Source organism: Gossypium hirsutum, chromosome D09 (genome assembly GCF_007990345.1).
Source record: "Gossypium hirsutum isolate 1008001.06 chromosome D09, Gossypium_hirsutum_v2.1, whole genome shotgun sequence".
In the NCBI taxonomy this organism is placed as follows: Eukaryota; Viridiplantae; Streptophyta; class Magnoliopsida; order Malvales; family Malvaceae; genus Gossypium; species Gossypium hirsutum.
Window position 1 is genome coordinate 8,209,138 of NC_053445.1, and position 14,851 is coordinate 8,223,988.

Sequence of the window (14,851 nt, forward strand, 5' to 3'; positions counted from 1 at the left end):
CATTTATGAATTTATTCACTTGTGACGTTCATAGTGTGATGTAACACTCCAAATTTGGCAGGTCAAAAATTTTTGAATATAGCTATAAATAGTTGTTTGACATAGTATTAAACGCACAAATGATTGTTTAGACGTATACGTGTGGGCGTATAGTATCTGCCACATAAGAAAGTAAGAATTTGACTTCATGATATTCTGCTATATTAATAAGAAGTCCGTGTTATGAATCTTCGAAGTTTGTTTTACATATATATACCAATAGTTTTTTATTTTATAAAGTATATTGAAAGTTGCCATTAGAAGACATGGATGGAAGCTTAGAAACCTTAAGTGAAATAGATACATTTTTGGATAGGAAATGATTAGAAGATGAATTATAGCTTGTTAGAAATGTGAAGAAGAAATAACAATGGATGGAAAGTTTACTTGATACATTTGGCCATGGTAAAGGGGAAGTAGAGAACTTTGGCCACTTTCTGCAATTTTGGTGCTAAATGATAGCTTATGAAGTAGTGAGTATTCTGGTGAAGACAGAATTGAAAACAAATAATCGAGCCGAAAGATATGCGCATTTGAGACTAAGAAACTTAAGTTGTCAACTTGATTAACCATGCATAGTCAAGTTCGGTTTTATTAGTTTTATTATTAGAATGGATAAATGACATTATTTAGCATTGAATTGCTCATATTGTAGCTAAAAATGAAGTGAGCATCTTGAAGGAGAAAGGCAAAGAGAAAGAGTAAAGCGATTGCAACTTCGGTTTGTGCTAATATCTTATTTTCATTACATAATGTTTTTTTAATATTTATTTTACTATGATTAGCTTTATAAGTTTTATTTTCATGAATTCTGAATGATTTGTTTAGTATTTAAAAGATTATGTTTTGAATTGAAAACTATGATTTTAATGATAAAATTAGTAAATTCATGATTTCAAGTTGAATTTGAATATTAAGATTTCAAATGGTTGAACAAGCAAATTTGTAGTGTATTTGATATTGGAAGGTTAATTTTACATTAGGCGATATATGATTTGAACATGAAATGAAACTGAAATGAGAATAATATGAAAATGGAATTGAATTGAAACAGATCATGAAACTTGGTTTTTACCCCACTACACTAAGTTAGACTAAATCAAATATAGTTGGTGTAACAGCCCGTTTTTGGGTCAAATCAGAACAGTGGTTTTGGGACCACAAATCTGAAGTTAAAATATTAATTTTATTATTATACTAAAGTTTACAGCATGATAGAATTATTAGGTGAAATTTTTGTAAAGAAATTTTACTGTTTGAATACTTCATTCGGTAAACAGGACTAAATCGCGTACAGCGTAAAAGTTGAGTTCTAATAGCTAAAGGTATTAAATAGCTATATAATCTTAAATTATGGGTCCTTATATGGTAATTAGACCATTTATGTTGATAGTGGAATATGATGGCTTGGCATTATTGAAATTTGGAATGTTTTTAAAGGTTATAAAAGTAAATTAGTAAATAAATGACAAATTAAGTAAATGTATCATCTTTTTTTCCATCATCTTCAACCAAAATTTCGAAAGAAAGAAAACCATTGAAGAAGCTAAGGTTCGGCCAACATAATTCCTATTGTATGTGAGTGGATTTTGTTCCGTTTTTAATGATTTCAATGTTTTTGTGATCGTTATAACTAGTAGTAACTAGCCCATGTCTTCGATTTCAAAACTGTTAAAGATTTTGATAGTTGCCATCGATGATCTTATGTGTTATTTGATGTTTAATGGTGAAATATGAATATTTGATGTTATATTTTCATATTTTATAAAGTGATTTTTTGATGAAAATGCAAATTAGGGATTAAATTGTGAAAAGATGAAAATGTGGGGTTAAAAGTGTGAATAAATGTGAAATATGGGTTGCTAGGGGCACTATGGTAATTCTTCCAAGCATGTATGTTGTTAAATTTTATGAATTTTGTGTATTTGTGAAATAGGGACTAAATTGTAAGAAATGTGAAAGTTTAGGGCCAAAGTGCAAATTGTCTTAAATATGTGTTTTTGGACTAAATTGAATGATTATATGATTAAACGATTTAATTTTGAATACATATAGATCAAGAAAAGAGGAATCCAGAATTAGATCAGGGGAAAGGCAAAATTATCGAGTAATCAATCTGATTCGTCAATTCCGAGTACGAGGTAAGTTCATAAGTAAATAAATATTTTTGAATTTAAATGTATATGTTTTATACATTGCTGAATTGATTTGTATAAAGTTATACATTGCCGAATTTGATTTGTTTATAGATATACATTGCCAAAATTGATTTGTTTATAGATATACATTGCCGAATTTGAATTGTTTATAGATATACATTGCCGAATTTGATTTGTATATTGTTATATATTGCTGAATTTGATTTGTATATGGATATACATTACCGAATTGTTTTGTATATAGATATACATTGTCGAATTTGATTTGTATATGGTTATATATTGCCAAATTTGATTTGTATATGGATATACATTGTCGAATTGATTTGTATATAGATATATATTGCCGAATTTGATTTGTATATGGTTATACATTACCGAATTTGATTTGTATATGGATATTCATTGCCGAATTGATTTATATATAGATATACATTGCCAAATTTGATTCATATATGGATATACATTGCTGAATTTTTTTGAGCATTGGATGACTGGTTTCGTGCATGAATTGATTTAATTACGAAGTCAAAAGCTCTGAATGAACCTTAGTAAATGTATTAGATATTGATGTCATGATATTAGGACTTCTGAGATCTGATTTCGTGTAAGACCATGTCTGGGACATTGGCATCGAAGTGAGAAAATGTGTAAGACCATGTCTGGGACATTGGCATCGTATATGATTCATATAAGACCCTATCTGAGACAGTGGCAAGATATGGAATTGTACGAGTCTTATAAGATTTCCGTATGATCTTATCAATTCCGAATGTGAATTTAAGTTGAATGGTTCAGGTATGTGTGAAGTTATATGTTCATGAAATATTAAGGTAAGTTTAGTACTTAACGTGATAATATGCAATTATATGAGTTAGTTAAATGTTTATGTGTTTGAGATTTATTTTAATTCGACCTAGTTGAATTGCATTATAAATATCATTGAGATGATTTATTTGCTTATGGCTTACTAAGCTTCCAAAGCTTACTTTGTGCATTCTTCTATTGTTTTATAGATATATAAAGCTAGCTCGAGCTCGGGGATCGTCAAGGATTATCATCACACTATCCATCGACTATTTGGTATTTTTGAAAGCTTGATATTATGGCATATGGCATGTATAGACTATGGTTAATTTTGAGTTGTATATAAGTGGCCATGCGAAATGGCTTGTTAGAGATACTAATTATTATGTATATTCGGTCATGTTATAAGCTCTTTTGAGAAGTATGTTTCGAAGTATATATGTATGACAATGTTTGGTTATAAGATTCGGCTTGAGTAATGATTTAGTTGGTTCGAAAAAAATGGTTTGCATATGAAATATGATTAGTAGACATGAATTGTGATAAATGACTGTGTTAGACTGTGTTGAGTTAGGTAATGCCTCGTAACCCTAATCTGGCGACGGATACGGGTTAGGGGTGTTACATTTTAATTGGTATTAGAGCTACGGTTTAGTCTATTTTAGGACTAAAGTAGCGTGTGAGAGTTTAGCTATACATGTCATATTTATATACTGCGATAGTGTGATGAATTCTTGACAATTCAAAATATGTTTTCATATAGCAAATGAATCCCGATCGAGCCGTAGCTAACGATGTTGAAAGTAATGCACCTACTTCCACTCAAGGGGCAGTGCAATCTGATTCTAGAGTTGTTGCTAGTAGCCACGAATGAGAGACAAAGCAAGTCTTTTTCCAAATGATGAATGAGTGGTTTACAGAGTTAGTTCGAACAAATCTGGCTGCTCCACAACCTGCACCCCTGCAAGTTCCTGTAACTCCCCAAGTTATTCATCCTATACACTTGAGTAAGCCACCTGTCGATAAGATTCATAAATATGGGGCCGAAGAGTTCAAAGCTACTATTGATGATGATGCTGAGAGAGCTGAGTTTTGGTTAGATAATACTATCTGAGTGTTTGATGAATTATCTTGCACTCCGATGAATTCATCAAGTGTGTTATTTCTTTGCTTAGAGATACCGCGTACCATTGGTGGAATACCTTAGTATTTGTTGTTCCTAAGAAACGTGTTACTTGGGAGTTCTTTCAGATTGAATTTCAAAAGAAATATATCAGTCAGAGATTTACAGATCAGAAACGTAAATAATTCATCGAGTTGAAACAGGGTCGCATGGCAGTGACAAAATATGAGAGGGAATTTGTGAGACTCAGCAGATATGCCTGGGAATGTGTATCGACCGAAGCAATTATGTGTAAGAGGTTTAAGGATGGTTTAAATAAAGACATCAAGTTATTAGTCGGGATTCTGGAAATCAAAGAGTGTGTGGTACTTGTCGAGCGAGCATGCAAAACTGAAGAACTTGGGAAAAAGAAAAGAAAAGCTGACTTTGAAGCTAGTGTTGGTAACATTAGACCTAACGGACCCGAGTGCAGACATTGTAGTAAACATCATCCCGGTGATTTTAGATTGAGTGATCGGGCTTGTTTTAAATATGGATCGTTAGATCATTTCATTCTTGATTGTCTTGAGTTGGTTGAAAAAGACATTATGCAGAATATGAGACCGAGTAACATGATAGCTAGAGGTAGACCACCCAGAAACACGGGTAATGTGAGTAGTAGCTAGAAAGGAACTAAAGACACTATTGTTAGATCTGAAGCTCGCGCACCTGCTAGAGCTTATGCTATTCGCGCTCGCGAAGAAGCTTCGTCTCCAGATGTTATTACCGGTACTTTTACTCTCTATGATACTACTGTAATTGCATTGATAGATCCAGGATCAACTCATTCTTATATATGTATGAATTTAGTATCTAATACGACTTTTCTTGTAGAGTCTACTGAATTTGTGATTAGAGTATCAAACCCCTTAGGCAAGTGTGTATTGGTAGATAAAGTGTGCAAGAACTGTCCGTTGATGATACGAGATTTTTGTTTTCCGGCAGATCTGATGTTGTTAGCATTTGATGAATTTGATATAATTCTGGGTATGGATTGGCTAACGTTGCATGATGCGATTGTGAACTGCAAAAGAAAGACGATCGATTTGAGATGTCAGAATAATGAGATTATCTAGATTGAGTCAGATGATCTGAACAGGTTGTCGGCTGTGATTTAATCGATGAAAGCTCAGAGTTATGCGAGAAAAGGGTATGAAACTTACTTTTCTTATGTTCTTGATACAAAGGTGACTGAAAAGAAGATTGAGTGTGTGCCACTTGTGTGTGAATATCCAGATGTATTTCCCAAAGAGCTATCGAGATTACCACCGATTCGAGAAGCTGAATTTGGTATTAAACTAGTGCTGGGAACTACTTTAATATCAATAACTCTATATAGAATGGCTCTGACCGAGTTAAAAGAATTGAAATCTCAGTTGTAAGAATTAATCGATAGAGGATTTGCATGACTGAGTTTCTCTCCCTAGGGTGTTCTGGTATTATTTTTGAAAAAAAAGACAGAACTATGAGAATGTGCATTGATTATAGATAACTCAATAAAGTGACAATCAAGAACAAGTATCCTCTGCCCAGAATAGACGATTTGTTTGATTAGTTGAAAAGGGCTACTGTGTTCTCAAAAATAGATCTAAGATCTGGTTATTATCAGTTGGGAGTAAGAAAATCCGATGTGCCAAAAACTGCTTTTTGAACGAGGTACGAACATTATGAATTTTTAGTAATGCCTTTTGGATTAACGAATGCTCCTGCAGTATTTATGGACTTGATGGACCAAATTTTCAGACCGTACTTAAACCGATTTGTTATTGTATTTATTGATGATATATTGATTTACTCATGAGATGAAACTGAGCATGCTGAGCATTTGAGAATCGTGTTGCAGACCCTGTGAGATAAACAATTATTTGCAAAGTTCAGTAAATGTGAATTCTGGTTACGAAAAGTTGGTTTTTTGGGACATATAGTGTCAGCATCGGGTATAGGAGTTGATCCGAGCAAAATTTATGCAATAATGGAATGGAAACCTCCAGGAAATGCATCTGAAGTTCGTAGCTTTCTGGGACTCGCGGGCTATTATAGACAATTTGTGAAAGGCTTTTCAATTATTGCAGCTCTGTTGACGAGATTACTTTAGAAAGATGTAAAATTTGAATGGTTCAAAAAGTGCTAGAAAAGATTCGATCAGTTGAAAGCCCTATTGACTGAAGCTCCAGTGTTAGTACAACCAGAATCGAGTAAAGCATTTGTGATCTATAGTGATGTATCGTTGAATGGCTTGGGTTGTGTTTTGATGCAAGAAGGCAAAGTGATAGCTTATGCCTCTAGACAACTAAAGCCGCACGAAAAGAATTATTCGACGCACGATCTGGAATTGGCCGTGATAGTGTTCGCATTGAAGATTTGGCGCCATTATTTGTTCGGTGAGAAATGTCATGTGTATTCTGATCACAAGAGTTTGAAATATCTAATGACTCAGAGAGATTTGAATTTGGGACAATGAAGATGGTTAGAGTTGCTAAAAGATTATGAGTTAATAATTGATTATCATCCGGGAAAAGCAAATGTCCTTACTGATGCATTAAGCCAGAAATCATTGTTTTCTCTACGTGCAATGAATACTCAGTTGACTTTATCTGATGACGGCTCTGCTGTAGCTGAGTTGAAAGCTAGACCATTGTTTTTGCAGCAGATTTGTGAAGCTCAGGAAGTTGATAATGAAATATTAGCAAAACAAGCTCAATGTGACTCAAACCTTGATTCAGAGTTTCAAGTTAATTCCGATGACTGTTTAAGATTTAGAGGTCGATTATGTGTTCCGAGAAATTTAGAGTTGATTCAGATGATTTTGAGTGACGCACATAGTAGTCGTTTATCTGTTCATCTGGGAAGCACAAAAATATATAATGATTTGAAATAGCTCTATTGGTGGCATGGCATGAAACGTGATATTTCAGAATTTGTTTCAAAATGTTCAATTTGTCAGCAAGTCAAAGCTGAGCATCAGGTACTGTCTGGGTTACTGCAGCTGATTATGATTCCCGAGTGGAAATGGAATAGAATCATGATAGATTTTGTATTGAGTTTGCCTCTGTCACTGATTAAGAAAGATGCGATCTGGGTAATTGTCAATAGACTAACTAAGTCGACTCATTTCATTCCGGTATGCACAGATTATTCACTTGATAAGTTAGCTGAGCTATATATCTCTCATGTTGTAAGGTTGCACGGAGTACCTATGTCCATTGTTTCAGATAGAGATCCGAGATTCACATTGCATTTTTGGAAGAAATTGCAAGATGCATTGGGTACAAAGCTGCACTTTAGTACTGCTTTTCATCACAGATAGATGGTTGATCTAAGCAAGTTATACAGATATACGAGGATATGTTGAGATGTTGCATTCTTGAGTTTGAAGGTATGTGGGAGCGATACCTGCCATTGATTGAATTTGCTTATAATTACAACTATCAATCGAGTATAAAAATGGCACCGTACAAAGCTTTATACAGTCGCAAATGCTAAACACCTTTGTACTGGACTGAACTTAGTGAGAATAAGATTCACGGGGTTGATTTTATCAAAGAGACTGAACAGAAAGTGAAAGTGATTCGTGATAGTCTGAAAGTAGCATTAGATCGTCAGAAATCGTACGTAGAGTTGAAACGAAAAGATATTGAGTTTCAGATCGGGGATAAGGTGTTTTTGAAAGTCTCTCCATGGAAGAAAATGCTTAGATTCGGTCGTAAGGGCAAGTTGAGTCCGAGATTCATCGGGCCGTATGAGATCATCGAGAGAGTAGGTCCAGTGGCATATCGGTTAGATCTATCGAATGAGTTAGAAAAAATTCATAATGCTTTTCATGTATCGATGCTTCAACGATACCAATTCGATCCCTCGCATGTGATTTCTCCTTCTGAGATTAAAATATAGCCTAATATGACATATAACGAAGAACCGATCAGAATATTAGCTCGTGAGGTCAAAGAACTGAGAAATAAGAAAAAAATTTTAGTGAAAGTCTTATGGTATCGACACGGGGTTGAAAAAGCTACTTGGGAAACCGAGGATGCTATGAGAGGGCAATACCCGAACCTATTCACTGGTAAGATTTTTGGGGACGAAAATCCCTAAGGGGGGAGAGTTGTAACAACCCGTTTTTGGGTCAAATCAAAAAAGTGGTTTCAGGACTTCAAATTCGAAGTTAAAATATTAATTTTATTATAATATTAAATTTTACAGCATGTTAGAATTATTAGGTGAAAGTTTCGTAAAGAAATTTTACTGTTTGAAGCTTAATTCGGTAAAAAGGACTAAATCGCGTAAAGCGTAAAATTTGAGTTCTAATAGCTAAAGGTATTAAATAGCTATAGAGCCTTAAAGTATGGATCCTTATATGGTAATTAGACCATTTATGTTGATAGTGGAATATGATGGCTTGACATTATTGAAATTTGTAATGTTTTTAAAGGTTATAAAAGTAAATTAGTAAATAAATGACAAATTAAGTAAAATTAAGTAAATGTATCATCTTTTTCCATCATCTTCAACCGAAATTTCAAAGGAAAGAAATCCATTCAAGAAGTTAAGGTTTGGCCAACATAATTCCTATTGCATGTGAGTGATTTTTGTTCCGTTTTTAATGATCTCTATGTTTTTGTGATTGTTGCAACTAGTACTAGCTAGCCCGTGTCTTCGATTTCAAAACTTTTAAAGATTTTGATAGTTGCACATGATGAGCTTATGTGTTCTTTGATGTTTAATAGTGAAATATGAATATTTGATGTTAGATTTTCATATTTTATAAAGTGATTTTTTGATGAAAATGCAAATTAGGGATTAAATTGTGAAAAGATCAAAATGTGGGGTTAAAAGTGTGAATAAATGTGAAATATGGGCTGCTAGGGGCACTATGGTAATTCGTCTAAGCATGGATCTTGTTAAATTTTATGAATTTTGTGTATTTGTGAAATAGGGACTAAATTGTAGGAAATGTGAAAGTTTATGGACAAAGTGCAAATTGTCTTAAATATGTGTTTTTGGACTGAATTGAATGATTATATGATTTAATGATTTAATTTTTAATACATATAGATCAAGAAAAGAGGAATCCAGAATTAGATCGGGGAAAAGGCAAAATTATCGAGTAATCAATCTGATTCGTCAATTCCGAGTACGAGGTAAGTTCATAAGTAAATAAATGTTTTTGAATTTAAATGTATATGTTTTATACATTGCCAAATTAATTTGTATAAAGATATACATTGCTGAATTTGATTTTTTTATAGATATACATTGCCGAAATTGATTTGTTTATAGATATACATTGCCGAATTTGAATTGTATATGGTTATATATTGTCGAATTTGATTTGTATATGGATATACATTGCCGAATTTGGTTTGTATATGGATATACATTGCCGAATTGATTTGTATATAGATATACATTGCCGAATTTGATTTGTATATGGTTATATATTGCCGAATTTGATTTGTAAATGGATATACATTGTCGAATTGATTTGTATATAGATATACATTGTCGAATTTGATTTGTATGTGGTTATACATTGCCGAATTGATTTGTATATGGATATACATTGTCGAATTGATTTGTATATAGATATATATTGCCGAATTTGATTTGTATATGGTTATACATTGCCGAATTTGATTTGTATATGGATATTCATTGCCGAATTGATTTATATATAGATATACATTGCCAAATTTGATTCGTATATGGATATATATTGCCGAATTGATTTGAGCATTAGATGACTGGTTTCGTGCATGAATTGATTTAATTACGAAGTCGAAAGCTCTAAATGAACCTTAGTAAATGTATTAGATATTGATGTCATGATATTAGGACTTCTGAGGTGTGATAACATGCAATTATATGAGTTAGTTAAATGTTTATGTGTTTGAGATTTATTTGAATTCGACCTAGTTGAATTGAATTATAAATATCATTGAGATGGTTTATTTGCTTATGCTTACTAAGCTTACAAAGCTTACTTTGTGCATTCTTCTATTGTTTTATAGATTTATAAAGCTAGATCGAGCTCGGGGATCGTCAAGGATTGTTGTCACACTATCAATTAACAATTTGGTATTTTTAAAAGCTTGATATTACTACATATGGCATGTATAGACTATGGTTAATTTTTAGTTGTATATAAGTGGCCATGCAAAGTGGCTTGTTAGAGATACTAATTATTATGTATATTCGGTCATGTTATAAGATTGATTACGAAAAAAAAATACCTGTTTTGATCTGTACTATGTCCAGTAATACCTTGTAACCCTAATTTGGCGATGGATATGAGTTAGGGTGTTACAGGAGTGAAGGTTTGTCGGGGCAAAAGGGTGGATAGTTTTCCAACTTGTATGCCATGACAATTCACAATTTCAGGAAGATAACTGAGTCAACACTCTACGAATACCAGTTTCAGTCCAACTTTACTTGTACCAGATAAATGTACCTAAAAAAGAGGAGGAGATAAATCTTAGGTTATTGGTTTTATCTTAGAGAAAAAGCATTTAAAAAGAGAAAAAGTATCATGAGATAATGAGCTGATAACCACCTACCCAAAAGGAAGAGATTTTAAACAAAAAATAATTTAAAAAGAGAGAAGATAATCTTTGGTTGTTAGATTTACCTTAGGGAGAGCTTATAAATAGGCCAAATGAGTAAACCTTAAAACACAACAGAAAACAAAACAATCAGAGAACAACAAGTTGGAAGATCCTGAGGCAAGAGTAAGAGGGTTCAATTGAAAGAGGAAGTCATCCTCTCGGCTAACACAAGGCACTGTGCTACTGAAGTGTGGACTAGCGGAAGCTGTTCTCCTGACGATCTTTCATTATTTCTATTGTTTTCTCTTGCGAATTGATTTGGTTGTAAACGATGGTGATGGTTTGAAATTTTATTTCCCAACCAATGAGTAAAATCTTATCGGGTTGGGGTTATTTTTATGATACTTAACTGTTTTTAATTTTCATGGTATAAATCTGATTATATTATTGCCCATTCAATTGTTTAAGTGCAATCCTTAGGAATAGTCGATGGAATATTATTCTTGTTAAGTTAATTTAATATGGAAAAGGTTAGATTAATATAACTAATATTGGATGGCATGAGCAAACATTCGAATGATGCTTGCGTCATACAGAAAGAATTACACAGACAGTTGTATAAGACCTTATATGAGCAGAGACAGTAACTTGAGGTTTTTCCCCCAAAAGAGTTAGGTCACTTTAGAACTTTTCTACATAGTAAGTTAATTAAGATTTTGCCATCGCATTATCAACAACGAAGGTTGATTCTAAAAAATCCCAACCTACCGCATAAATATCGTAAACACTATATCTTTATTCTTTGTCGAAGTATCTTTGCCACAACATATTTAGTAGTTATTTATTTATAAAATATTTGCATATCACTCCCATATTTGTCATTACATTCCTACTATCACCTTTGCCATAGCATTTCCAGTTATTTACTAATTCCATATATTACTCATCATTGCATATTTACCTTCGTTTTGCCATAAAATTTTATTCAATCATTTTGTCATAGCATTAACCCGACTTTATTAAAATAACTTGACCAACTTTGTGCCTCAATTCAGTCCTCGTGGGAATGATACTCACTCATCACTTTATTACTTGAATCGATGTGTATACTTGCACAAAAATTGCATATCATTTTACATGCGACACCCATGAAGGTTAATTGATTAAATGGGGCTCACTCGACCTACTTGAATTGGTCCAGTTCACAGAACATGTAACACCCCGTACCCGAGTCCGTCGCCGGAGTCGGACACGAGGGGTTTGCAGACTTAAATCACTTCTTTGCACAATCCATTTTAAATTTTCCAGGCAAGCTGGCTAACTGCGTCACTGTCACCTTAAAAATCATATCTTGAGTTTCACAACTCGAAAACCAGATTCGTGATTTTTCCCTGAAACTAGACTCATATATGCATCTACAAATTTTTTTCTAGAATTTTTGGTTGGGCCAATTAGTACAGTTTATTAGTAAAAGTCTCCCATGTTACAGGGATCGACTACACTGACCTTTGCGCATTACGACTTGGATATCTCCCTGTACAGGGCTTCAATACGGATGTCGTTTGTTTCTATAGAAACTAGACTCAAAAAGGAATCTATTCATATATGGCATGACTTCTAATTATCTCTTGTTAATTTATAATGAATTTCCAAATTCGGAACAGGGAATCCAGAAACCGTTCTGGCCCTGTCTCACGAAAACTTTAGCATCTCATAATATACTGTTCATATGAACGTTTCGTTACTTTCCTATGAAAATAAATTCATCAAGGTTAGTTTGCATAATTTATTCACTATTTAATTCCATTCCTACTATTTTTAGTGATTTTCCAAATCTACATCACTGCTGCTGTCAGCATCTGGGTTTAAGGTAGACTTTACCTATTTCATAGTTTCCATGATTCAACTAGCCCTTTTAGCATAAATAGCACAAATTATGATAGTGATTAACCATTCCCATGGCCAATCCTTGTTAAGCATATCCATACCAAATGAGTATAACATTATGCTAAAACATATATAAGCCATTTTCGCATGGCTATCCAAAATTATACAAATCCAAAGGGTCCATGACCCACAACAAAAATGGTAGTCCTATACATGCCATTTCGAAGTTCAACCAAAATTGTACCAAAAGGGGGCTTTGATAGTGTGGGCGACTTCGACTTCAAAATCCCGAGTCCGATAGCTGACGAGCCAAAATCTATAAAACAGAGAAACAAAGAAACGCAGTAAGCAATTTATGCTTAGTAAGTTTTGAGCAAGGGATTCCAGCACAACAAAAGTATAGCATTCATGTAGCTAAACAGATAATTTCATATGCACAGATTTTCAATATCATACTTACTTCACATTACCAACCCTTATATTCATACACAAAGATCAACTTAGCCAAAGGCCGGTAGCTCATTTATCAACTGAGCGAATACTTATTTGTAAGGGCTCAACTAATTCAAAGCACGTACGAAACATACCTCAATGTTGGGATGTTACAAGCGTATTAACTGAAATTTTTACAGCAAGATCATTCATTCCCAAATCACGTACCTTCGGAATTTAACCGGATATAGCCACTCGTTCAAATGCCTTCGGGACATAGCCAGGTTATAGTAACTCGCACAAATGCCTTCGGGACTTAACCCGGATTTAGTAACTCGCACAAATGCCTTCGGGACTTAACCCGGATTTAGTAACTCGCACCAATGCCTTCGGGCTTAGCCCGGAATTAGTATCTCGCACAAATGCCTTCGGATCTTAGTCCGGATATGGTCACTTAGCACAAAGCCTTCGGGACTTAGCCCGGACATCATTCGAATAACCATGCACATTTAACAATAAATCATGACACATTCGTATTTCATTTTCATTAGCAAAACTCAAACACAAGACACTTATCACTCTTGCCATTTCGGCTCAATAGCCACACACAAAGAGCACGATTTTGATTTGCTTAAAACATGATCTAATCAAATCATAATTTAAGCTCTATTACTCAAGAACTTACCTCGGATGTTGTCGAACGGTTTCGACGGCTATTCGACCACTTTTTCCTTCCCTTTATCGGATTTAGTTCCCCTTTGCTCTTGAGCTTAATTCAAACAAATTTAACTCATTAAAGTCTCATTTTGCTAGCTTATGGCCGAATATGACAAGGAGTTTGATAGGTCATATGGCCACCTTTTAGCTCAAATACACAATGGTCATACACATTTTTAATCACATCAAGCAATTTAATACAATTCATTCGAACATCAAAAGAGAAGCTCAAGGTACTTAGCCCATATATACATTAGACACTAGAGTCACATATGTACGAAATCACGAATCGAATTCAACATACTAGCTAATATTTCCCCTTAGCCGAATTTTCTAAGTCAAGCTAAAGCCATCAATAGGCTATCTATGGCCGAACATACACATAACTTATGTACTTATTCATGTGGCCGAACATACATGTCTGTGTTGGGGCCGATTGCACCACAACACCATACCATTTCAATTTTTGGTCATGGTTAAACAAAGAACTTAATGTCTCACTCAAAAATGCTAAAAAGAAGATTCAAGAACCATCAATCCACCATCACATTCACCATTACAAAGCTTCACTTTTAGCATGCAAATGATATCAACACCAATCCACCTTGGCCGAATATCATCTCCATGACATAGTAAAGATTTGAACCATGGGCTATTTAGAACTCAAGCTAACTACTAAAACATGCATGCATCTCATGGAACATCATCAAACATACCTTAGTCTATCAAACCACCATAGCTGATTTCCTCAAAGCTCTTTTTCCTTCTTTTTCTTTCTCCTATTCGGCCAAGAACAACATGAGAGCTTTTCTCTTTTTTTTTTTGGTCATGCATGAGAATGGTGAACACTTTTTTTTCTCTTTGTTTTCTTCCTTCAATATCTTATTAGTTTATTGCCCATGCTTCTTATTTTATTCTTCCATTAACACAACATGTTTCATGACATGTTTTGCCCATGCTTCTTATTTTATTTTTCCATTAACACAACATGTTTCATGACATGTTTTGCCCATCATCCCTTGTCATGGCCGGCCACTAGTACTTAAATGGGGGGAAATTGACATGCAAGTCCACCCCTTTGATTACATGCACTATTAGGCCACTTG